Here is a 9,837-nt window from a genome sequence, read left to right on the forward strand (position 1 = left end):
GCCTAATGGGACAGTGCTTGCCTAGTATGCACGAAGACCTGGGTTCAATTCCTGGGTACCACATATGTAGAAAAAGCTGGAAGTGGTGCCATAACTCTAGCCTGGAGAAAGCCCAAGGACAGTGCTTAGGCGCTGAATTAAAGCACCAGGACTGGAAGAAACAAAATAACAATAGGTAAAGCACCAAATACTTTAGAGTTTAGAAAATGTAAATCTAAGATCTGTCCTCGACATAGTTATTTTTTTCAGACAAATGATAGTGAAACTTAAAGAACAGGTAAATAAAGTTGATGTTTTCTTCTTCTTTCTTTTCTTTTGTTTTTTCACTTTTTTCCTGAGGCTTGAATTTAGGACCTGGGCACTGGCTGTCTCTGAACTTCTTTTTTGCTCAAGGATAGCATTCTTCTTCTCGAGCCACAGCTCCACCTACAGCTAATTTGGTAGTTTAATGGAGTTAAGGGTCTCATAGACATTCTTGTTTATATATCATTTTGGCATTTGTCCAAATAATTTAGTGAAGTCATAATCTTTGCTTGATAAGTTAAAATAAAAATTGGCTTATTGGTATCAATAAAAGTGATGCAACTAATTTGAATTTTTGTCATTGTATGTATATTTGAGATTTGATGCTAAAATTCTATTTGCATCTGGAATCTGAAATGATAAGGTAATCTATAGCAGTTAAAGGGTTTGAGGTTTGACAAGTTATAAGGTGTCTGGAGCTCTAAAATGAAATATGTGCTCTTGCCCTTCTAAGGGGAGGCACACTTTTTTTTCTTTCGCACCATCTTTCTCTGTATTTGCTTCTGTCTCTGTCTCCTCTGTATGTCTCTCCTGAGCATGTGGGCTTGTATAAGGATGTAATGAGAAGAAAAAATACATGACTGAAAACCAGGAAAAATACAATAACCAAAACCATACTCTGCCAACATCTTGATCTTGGAATATCTACCCTCCAGAACCACGCAAAAATGTTTGTTGTTTATACCACCCAGATGGCATTCGGTTTCAGCACCCTCAGGTGATTAATACTATCATAGTCAAGAAAAACAATTATGCTGTTCATCAAAATTCTGTCCTACGAAAGCGGTAATTTATTTCTGCATCACTGAAAATGATCAAAACTGTTACTGCATGGGGATTGAAAGTGCTGCTGCTGCTGCTGCTGCTGCTGCTGGTGGTGGTGGTGTGTGTGTGTGCATATGTGCATGTGCGGAATCCCATTCAGGAAGCTTTGTTCAGTCTCCTTTACTGCGATCATAGTTAACATTTGTGTATGTTTGTTTTCTTTATCTCAGCTCTAGTAAATCCATAAAAAACAGATGAAAGCCAAATCTTTCATTATTCCTAAATCCCTGATTATGACGTGTTTCCCTTCCAATGTGTCCCTAAAGAATGAGAGAAGCATCTGTAACCACACACAGGTTGTGTTGTGGTCCCCTTGGTAGCTTTTGGCCCATATGGAGCTTAATTTTGTAAACTACCTATAACTAGGTATAAAATGTAGACAGAAAATAGCAATTTATCACAAGTGTCCAGCTGGTTTCTCCTTCCAAGTGGTTATTTCCTAATCTGAAATCGAGCATCCACTGCCCAATTATATTTTTGAGCTATAAAATCAATAATAAATAACAGAACATTCCCGGGAGAGATTAGCCATGCCTTCCAACTGGGAAGAACAGATGAAGGACAGTGGCATAAAAGTGTAGGCTTGGATTTTAACATAGGGAATAAAACATGGGTGTCACTCATTTCTTCAAGCTGATTGATTAAAAGATGGAGGATTGTTTAAAATTCTCCATAAATAGTTGTTAAAAGCAAATCTTTAGAAGAATATTTTAATTGGTTTTATCTTGGCAAAATATTTGTATATTTCTCTGGCTCATTGAAATTCCTGTAAGAAAATTTGACATGATTATTTTAACATAAATATTAACTCTCTTTAAAATGAAATTTGAAATTTCTTATAATTTTGATAGTTTTCTTTGTGGAAAAGTACATTTCCAAAAGAATTGCATTCTCTAGAAACATTTCAACTCTAGGTAGTCAGTTTTTCTAGATAATTAGTTTGATTATTGTTTATATGAGTGTATATGGGCAAATAAATATATACTCATCAAACACAGGTTTATCAGTGTATATATGCTTATGTGCATGTACTTATATGTACAGTATATATATCTGTATGTAAAATTAAACACATACACAATATATATATACATGAGCACATAAAATATTATGTGTTTTTCAATAATAGATATTATGTTTCCATCATATTCTAATGTCTGTTTTTCAGTTTTGCCCTAGTACATTAACAAGGAAATTAAATAAGTAAGCCATTATAAAAGAAATGTGTTCTCTGATTTTAATTTGAATAATAATATTTGTTTTGCTCTAAAGAGCTTGGGAGGTACATGATAATCATAAATATAAAACATTCAATTTAGGGAAATCAATGTCAATTCAGACAAATGCTCATTATGTTATGACCTTCTAGAAGTAGTTATTGTCAATATGTTTTTAGAAGTAGGTAATGTACTTAGAAACAAGTTTATCTAATACCACATGGTTAATATATATCTTATCATAAACCTGAATTCAAATATGACTTATTCTCAACCTTTATTCTTTTCATCACATAATTCTAGCATCCATGACAAAAGCTAATGCAGTAATTATGTTTGGAGACAGTCTGTAATTGAAAGACAATTGTATAGAAAAGAAAATAAATTAGTCACATCTGAGATGGTGGTGAATTTTTTTTATAAAATAAGATTGTTTATATATTTATTTGAATTAGGGAAGGGAAGGGGAAAAACAAAATGATGAGACAAAGCATGAAGCAATGTAACAGACTATGTTGGAACTGAACTTTACAACTCAGAGGGGTTTGGGGGAGGGAAGATTGTAGAGAAACATGGGAAAGGGTAACAAGTAACAATGTTTAAGAAGTAATGTACTCACTACCTTAAGAATGTAACTGTAATCCCTCAATACGTCACTCTTACAATAACATTAAAAAATACACAGTTGATCCCGGTGCGGTGGCTCACACCTGTAATCCTAGGTACCAATGAGGCTGAGATCTGAGGATCAAGGTTCAAAGACAGCCCGGGCATGGAAGGACCTGGGACTCTTATCTCCAATTAACCTCTAGAAAAAGAGAAATGGGGCTTGGCTCAAGGGAAGGACGGTAGCCTTGAGCTGAAGAGCTCAAGGACAGTGTCCTGGCCGAGTGCAAGCCCCATTACACTCACTCTCTCTCTCTCTCTCTCTCTCTGTCTCTCTCTCTCTCTGTCTCTCTCTCTCTGTCTCTCTCTCTCTGTCTCTCTCTCTCTCTCTCTCTCTCTGTCTCTCTGTCTCTCTCTCTCTGTCTCTCTCTCTCTGTCTCTCTCTCTCTCTCTCTGTCTCTCTCTCTCTCTGTCTCTCTCTCTCTCTCTCTGTCTCTCTGTCTCTCTCTGTCTCTGTCTCTGTGTCTCTCTCTCTCTCTCTCTCTCACACACACACACACACATACACACACACACACACACACACACAAAATACACAATTGAGGGCAGGGAGTTTGGCCTAGTAGTGGAGTGCTTGCCTAGCACGCTCGATAACCCCGGTTCCATTCATAGGTACCACATACATAGAAAAAAGCCGGAAGTGGTGCTGAGACTCAAGTGGTGGAGATCTAGCCTTGAGAAAGTCCAAGGACAGTGCTCAGGCCCTGAGCTCAAGCCCAGGACTGGCAAAAAAAAAAAAAAAGTACACAGTTGATTACACAATAAAGAAGAGCAGGCTAAATGCACAAAATTAAGAAACTGGGACCAAGACATGAGAAAGGTTATCAATGTGAAGTAATGCACCTTCTATCTGGTGAATATAATGTAACCCTTCTATTAATTACAATAAAATATATGAAAAAAAGAAAGTGGGAAAGCACAGTAGAGACAAGAGAAGAAAAATAACAGTGCTGTTAGAACCTGTAAGGTTAGAGTGTGGAGACAATAATAAAGGTTAATTCTAAAACAAATTCAAGGGACTTGAATCCTACCTAGTCCATGAGGTTCGAACAATAGTTTGGCACCTAGTAACAACTAAATATTTTTGGTTTAGCTAATTAATTTATATTGTGTAAATTCTGAGGCGTGCTGATGGATTTTAGTATTGAAATTCAGCCAACAAATAGCACAGCTTGTCACTACCTCATTGCTCCATGATAATTATTCTGGTGGTTTATTAAACATAGGTAAAATTGTAACTTCACGAACTTCAAGGTAGGAGATAGTGGTGAGCCATTTTATTTACTTAGGAACCAGTTTTACTCTTAAGTGGTTCATAAAAACATAGCAATTACTATCAAACAGAAAACATAAAAGAACTTGTTCAACCAAGTTATGTGATTACTGTGTATGACTTTGGTACCTGGAATATTGTATATAAGGTTATTTGTTTATTTGAAATAGGGAAGTAAAGAGGAAAAACAAGATGATTGGAGGTGGTGAGGGAAGGAAATTGGTAGAAAAACATGGGAAGTGGTATCAATGTTCAACAAACAATGTGCCCCCTACCTGAAAATTTAATCCCTCTATATACCACACCAACAATCAAATACAATTATAAAAAATTACATAGAAAATGATGCAAACATGCAATTTTCATTACAATTATACATTGTATGAGGATTAAAATCATATTAAATATTTCACCTTATTTACCATTTACATAATGGTAAAAATTTTCAAAGTTCTTTATTCTAGCTTTAAGAAATGTATAGCACCTAATAATCACCCAATATATAATCACACCAATATAGAATCACATGCTAGAATTCCTTGTTCCCATCAAACTGTAATTTATTTCCTACTGACCATCCTTTCCTTAATTTGGTTTCACTGTTATTCTCCTCAGTTTTGGCTAACCACCTTTCCACCCTCAATTTCCATGAAATTCACATGTTTGATTTTAATATGAGTAATATCATCTATTTGTCTTTCTATTCTTTGTTAATTTCACTTTACATTTACTCCCCCACACCTACACTCTGGGCTCTTGCAAATGACAAGGTTACGTTTTTTTATAATGATGGAATGGATGGGATGAATGTGCATATACCACATTCCATCCAGTCACCAGATGAGTAATGATGATACTTTCATTACTTAGTTATTGTTGATGCTGCCTCAATGTAGCTAAGGTTTCACATGCATCTTTGTCTTAGTGAATTCTTCTCCTTTGGAAATATTCCTAAAAGTGGGATAGCTAAATCACATGTTCTATTTTTAATTTTTTGAGAAATCTCCATACTGATTTCCAAAATGGTTTTACTAATTTAGTTTTCTTCCAAGAGTATCCTCCCTGACCTACCAAGCATTTGTTATTTTGATATCCCTAATAGTAGCCATTCCTTTGGTACTGTGGAGTTATGCCATTGTGGATTTGATTTGCATTTCTCTAATATTTGCTATTGTGGGGCATTTTCATATTATTTTGAACTATTTTTGTTATTCTTTTTGCTTTTGAACTATGGGCTATATCCTTCATGGGTGCTCTATGGCTGCAATTGTGCCTCCAGTGCTCTGGCTCTGATTATTTTTGAAATATTCCCTCAAATGTTTGGTGGGTTTTGAAATTTTCCTATTTATGTTTTCCATTTTAGCTGGGATGGTACAATGTTCTATCATACCCAGTGTTTTCTATTGAAATGATTGTTGTGAATTTCTTTGCATCAGCTTGTCTGCAATCACGAATTCCTGATATCATCTTCTTGAGTAGATATTATGATGGACATGCACCTCCAAGCTTTTTGCTATATTAATTGGGTTACTATTATTACTATTTTTGCTACTAAGTTTTTTATATACAATGAATATCATCATTTCCCAGATGTATAGTTTGCAAATACTTTCTCTTGTTCTGTTCTGTGTGGTGTCTACTAACTCTGTTGTTCACAGGGTCTTAATTTCAGGCATTGAAATTGTGGACCTATTTGATGAAAACATAGAAGAAATAACTTATGATGTTACATTGGACACAAATTTTCATTATTAAGATATCAAAAGTGCAGAAACAAAAGTAAAAATAGACAAATGGGATTACAAGAAACTGAAGAGGTTCTGCAATGCTAAAGAAATAGTTAATAAATAAGTTTAAAAAATAGGCACACAAAAGACACAGTTTAGAAGTCACACAAGAAAGTGAAATATACTAAGTCTCTGGAAATTGAATCATTAATTACATGCTATTTAAAAAATCATGTACACTGAACACTTTTAGGTATCACATAACCAGCTGCGTAAACTAAAAGGGAGAGAACTTTGGAGGTAATTACAGAATAAATGATAAACCTATTGCATGCTGAAAAAAAGAGAGAAAGTGTTATTAACTAGGAGACTTAAAGGAATTTGTAAGTCATAAGGCACAGCTAATTGTCATTGACTCAACCTTGCACACTTAATTGTTCAAAGCATACACATTGTATGGGAGGAAATGCCTGCTTTCCTGAGAATATACAGTTTATAAGTGATAAAAATCATTGCAATAAAATGAAAATGCTACAATACATTGAAAATTTGCACATTTAGAAAACCATACATGTATTAACATTTTCATCATTGCTGCCATTCCTCCAATTGAGCCATTTCTCTATTTCTGACTTTCTGCATGTTAATTGGAGATAAATATCTTTTTGACTTTGCTGTACATATATCTACACACATATAAATACTTATATATACATATATACACATGCATGTATATGTGTATAACTTTTGCCTTGCCACAGAAAGTAGCTCTCTTTAATATTTGATTAATGTCAGCAGGAATTCAAATTCTATGTGCTTAAATTTTTGAGTACTAATGCTTAAGTGTTTTGAAACATTCTTCTTATGCATAGAAATACAGATGTATTATTTTATTCAATTTATACAGTAAAAAGTTATACTAAATTTTGATCTTTTAATACCAATAAAATCTCATTCAAAGAGAAAACAGGTGGATTCATTTTTGGTTTTATTTCAATTTAGCATTTCATTCCAAAAAGATTTAATGAATCCTAGCAACTAATTAAACAAAACATGCTTGAACTTCTTTCATTTGATGCCTGACCTCTTTAGTTAAATAATCTAAGGTGTGTGGTATTGACATCTAGATTCTTAACTTTCTAGGAAAATATAACTCCAACACTAAAAATAATACTAATATTATATTGAAAGTCTTCTATTTCAAAGAAAACAGGATGGTACATTTTGTTCACAAATAGTTGCTAGATATAATTAAGAACAGTCATCTAGAATTATCAGAACCTTAGAGTTATATTTCTCCTACACTGTTGTATTCAAATAGAGTGAGAATGTAAGGAAGGATTTTGTGCAATTCTTGTGTGATAGGGCTCTAATTTTCTGAGATAAATTATAAATACGATATGGTGGTTTTTAGATACTGCTGGTTAATTAATGAAGAATTTTATTTTTACACTTTTTAGTTTGCTGTTGAGAAGACTTTAAATTCCCAGTATGATTCTCCATTCTCACTCCATAATCAGAGGCTCTTTACCAAGTCGATAAAATGGTGTGGAAAACAATGAAGTTTGACCTAAGAATTTCTAATGATTTTTTTTTTTGTAAAGAAGTGAGTGTGAAGTTTCCTATCTACATCATTGTTTAAATAACTACAGCACAAAGTGCTGAAATAATAGAAATTCTGGCAAGAAAGGGAACAGTGAGACTGGGGGTTCTGTGCTGTTAGGTAGTGGAGGGCCTTTTCAGTACCACATTTATCTTTTCAAGAGGTGTTATATTCCTTAATGTTTTGTTTATTCAAAGGGTGTGAACACTGGCCATTTTTGCTTTTGTAATCTATAGAAAACATTTATATATCAATGAGTGGATCAGTAAAATAGACAATATGTAAAAACTAATAGCACTCAATTTAAATTCCTTATTAGGATATTTCTTTAAAAAAGTATAAAAGCCACAAATGGAAATGTTTATATAATATACAATTCTTTAACTTCAACTTTTGGGAAAAATACTTTCTTTTAAATTTTTTTCTTGCTTCCTTTTTGTAGGGGTTCTTTCCTTTTCTTTTTTTATTTTATTTTTATTATCAAGGTAATTTATAGAGGGGTTACAGTTACATTTGCCAGAGAGTAGGTGCATTACTTCTCACACAGTGATACCTTTCTCATATTTGTGTCCCATATCCCTCCCCAACCCCCTCCCAATCATCTTGTTTTCCCCCCTTCCCATTCCTACTTCGAATCCTATTTCAAATAATCAAATAAATGTACATAAAATATACCAGGTAACAAAGTCAGATACAGTAACAATATGAGATTAACCAAAGGGCAACAAAGGAGAAGAGAAATAACATAGTTCACTAAGAAAAATATTCATTCAAGGTAAAGCTCTTACTTCCATATCCTAGAGACCTTTCATTTACTCTCATCCTATATGATCTTATGTATCTAGGTTTTGCACTATTGTAATCCTCTAAAGCCTCATATCTAAAATATATCTACAGCTAAAAAAATTGAATCTCTCCAAAACAAATCTTCAAAGAAACAACCATCCCATTAAAACATGGGCCAAAGACTTAAAGACTTCTCTGAAGAGGAAACAAGAATGGCCTACAGACACATGAAGAAATGCTCCACAGCTCTAGCCATAAAGGAAATACAAATCAAAACAACTTTGAGATTCCACCTCACTCCAGTCAGAATGGTCATGATCAAGAAATCTAATAACAGCAGATGCTTAGTGTAATTATTCTAATAATTTGATACTGGATTAACAAATAAGTCAATCTGTTAATGTATCATGTTAGAATAAAGAAGAATGTTATATGATTTTTTTTGTCAGTGGTGGGGCTTGAAGTGAAGGCCTGAGTGCTGTCCCTGAGCTCTTCTGCTGGTGGCTAGAACTCTACCACTATGAGTCCCAGTGCCACTTCTGGTTGCCCTGTAGTTAATTGGAGGTAAAAGTCTCATGGAATTTCCTGCCCAGACTGGCTTTGAAACCATGATCCTCAGATCTCAGGCTCTTGAGTAGCTAGGATTATAGGCATGAGCTACCAACACTTGGGTTGATAGGAATTCTCAGACAACTGAGAATAAAAGAAAACATTCCCTCTCCAAAAGTATCAACTACCACCTCTAACAATTGCATGATTTCATGGCTGCATGTTGAAGATTTTCCCAGGAGCCAACTGAACTGATTATCAGAATCCTGTCAACTCTTCTGTAGTTCTTGACAAAAAACTGGAGCCAAATGATTAAATAGAAAAGCATGAAAAAGCAGTAAATCATTGTACTAAAGATAAATATCAAATGATCTCTAAATACATGAAAAATTAATGAAAAAGGTAATGACATTTAAAAAAGTTTTATATACATAAAATATGCCAGAATAAATATTATGCAATTTACAAACTCTACAAAAATAAATAATCTGGGTCAGTGGGAAAGATTATTAAACAAAGTATCTTTACTGGCTAGAAGAAAAGAGATACTTTACCCAAATAAACATGTAAGTGTATATTTATAAAAACACATATATAATTCTTAGAGAAATTACCTAAGATTAAGTAACTGCTATGCTTTATCTAGTCATATCATATGCTCCTTAATTGAACAATACATCCAATAGAATTATATTTGGTAGGAACTTCCAAATGGAATCTATATTATATATGCAAAAAATACAACAAAACAAGTAAAGCAATTGTTAAGAAAAAATATAGTGGAGAATCTTAAATTGCCCCTATCTAGACTAACAAAGCTTTGGAACTAAGATAGTAAGGTGATGATGAAAGATTAATAAGTGAAACAGCATGCAGAGCTAAGCTACA

This window comes from Megascapheus bottae, chromosome 4 (assembly GCF_031878675.1).
Source record: "Megascapheus bottae isolate mThoBot1 chromosome 4, mThoBot2.hap1, whole genome shotgun sequence".
Lineage (NCBI taxonomy): Eukaryota > Metazoa > Chordata > Mammalia > Rodentia > Geomyidae > Megascapheus > Megascapheus bottae.